This window comes from Limulus polyphemus, unplaced genomic scaffold (assembly GCF_000517525.1).
Source record: "Limulus polyphemus unplaced genomic scaffold, Limulus_polyphemus-2.1.2 Scaffold487, whole genome shotgun sequence".
NCBI classification, from domain to species: Eukaryota; Metazoa; Arthropoda; class Merostomata; order Xiphosura; family Limulidae; genus Limulus; species Limulus polyphemus.
The window spans coordinates 441247-443256 of NW_013666097.1; the positions used below are offsets into that span (position 1 = coordinate 441247).

A 2010-nucleotide genomic window follows, 5' to 3' on the forward strand; every position below is an offset into this window, starting at 1 on the left:
AGGATATTCAGAAAGGGCATCAAGAAACATTCATTTCTTGAGGGGGATATGAAGGTGAATATGGCCTCGGACTGCATAATAAGTTAATTATTAGTTCATGTAAAAAACATCAATATTGTTAATCAGTCATAGTTGAAATATTCATTTTGGTACGTTGATGAAATATGAAATGTTAAAAGCAAAGGGAAAAAAATCCCATTATTTAATATAGCAGTAAGATGTAGTATCAACAGAATAATTCTTAATTTTATTTTCAAAAAAAAATTTCTAATGGGGTATGAAGTATTAAAATGTGTTTGTAAGGTAGACTGAACCTGGTGAGACTGTTTTTTGGTTTTTTTTCTTCTTTTTTTTTGTTTCTTAAAATTAATAGACCAGATGAGGCCCATTGGTTAGTGTCAGACTGTGGATTGAAGGTCCAGGGTTCAAGACTGATGCTATTGATCACACTGCTCTTTCAACTGTAGGCTTATTATAAAAGTGACAGTAAGTTCTGTCATTCAGTTCAGAGAATCAAACAAACCTTTATGATGTAATCTGCTGGCTGGCTACCTTCCCTCTTGTCAGTAATTCAAAATTAGTAATAGCTATACCTAATTGTTGGGATCTTTGACTTGGCCATTTAGCAGTAAGTTGCCATTCTGATTCTGAAAATGTTGAATTTGGCAACTGAAATTTGTTTATTATTAGTGTATGTATTACATTTATAATATGTTTCTTTTGGAATGCTGTAAAATTCTAAGAAAACTGATGGACAGAAAAAGAATCTGCTTTTTTATTTTAAATTTCACAGTACCTCTTTAAAATAATAGCTTTGATTTATTAATAAGTTCGTTGTTTTTCTACTAACCAGTGTAAAAAGGACACTTAATGGTATTTGTTACTCCTGGTTTATTTACAGAATCTCTGTTTACAAAAGATACAGGAACTTCTCTGTCAAAAAACTTTTAGATTATTTTTTGATTATTTAAGTTTCCACTAATTTGCATTCATCTCACAGACTACACTGAAACTGACAAATTATTCAAAATGGTAGAATAAAACGTTCCATTTGATGCTCGTCAATAGCCAGTAGAATGTTAAATATGTAGGAAAGAAGCATAGTACCAGACTTCTGGGAACTTAGTAACTATACCTGTAGAGAAAAAAAAAAGCACACACACTGTCATTCTGCAAATATTGATATGTGTTCTTTTTTTTCATAACAAAGTTCTACAACAATGCTAGAATTAATAAGTAAAACATTAGAAAAATATAATCTATTGGTCTAATTATTCTTAGAGGTATATGATACAGGTGATTATGAAGAAAAAAATGTAAAAATACTCCAACTTACATTAAATGGATTTTTTTTTAACTTTATATCAGTGGTTTTTAAAATTTGAGATTCGTATTTTACGAAAAACAATTTACATGTTAAGATGTAAATGCTAAATGGGTTATACAGTAAATGGGAACCTCACGTGTTAGATAAGTATGTTTAACGTGAAAAAAAAAGTCAATTGGTTACGCAAACAAGATGTTTAGAGTAAATTAGGAATCACACATGGTTTGCAATATTATAATCATCTGACATTCTTATGGAGTTAAAACCTTTTGACTTACCTTATCAGTAATAAAAAAAAGGGGGGTGGGGCTTTCACGGGAGCTACAATTTCAAACATCCGAGTAAGCATTTGGAGATTGAATTAAAACGGTTGGAATTTCCGCCTTTCCCTGTGTACACAAACTTACTACACCTCTTGGTATCCTTATTGAAGAAGAAAACAAAATGTAACTCAGACCCGTTGCCTCTATCGGGCGCCTGAAGACAGTGTTCAGCGATATCTAGGGAAAATTGATAAGTGTCAAATATATTACATAAAAGTCTTAAAATCTTGCAACTGATTTTTAAGTTAAATACGTATAAGAACTAAGTATTAAATTTAACGTTCTGCATCGATGTTCTACCAACCACTTAAGAGTAGCAAAAACGAATATATATATATATATATATATATATATATATAT

General features: G+C 30.5%; 1 long non-coding RNA gene across 1 annotated transcript in view; it reads right to left on the bottom strand.

Moving 5' to 3' along the window:
* Positions 1-871: 871 nt before the first annotated feature.
* The window catches only part of LOC106458570, a 14180-nt gene continuing 13041 nt past the window's right edge, over positions 872-2010 (bottom strand). The window contains exons 2-3 of the long non-coding RNA XR_001290784.2: positions 1606-1827; positions 872-1135 (exon numbers count right to left, since the gene is read on the bottom strand). This is a non-coding gene — a long non-coding RNA (uncharacterized LOC106458570). The remainder of the gene's footprint in view (positions 1136-1605; positions 1828-2010) is intronic.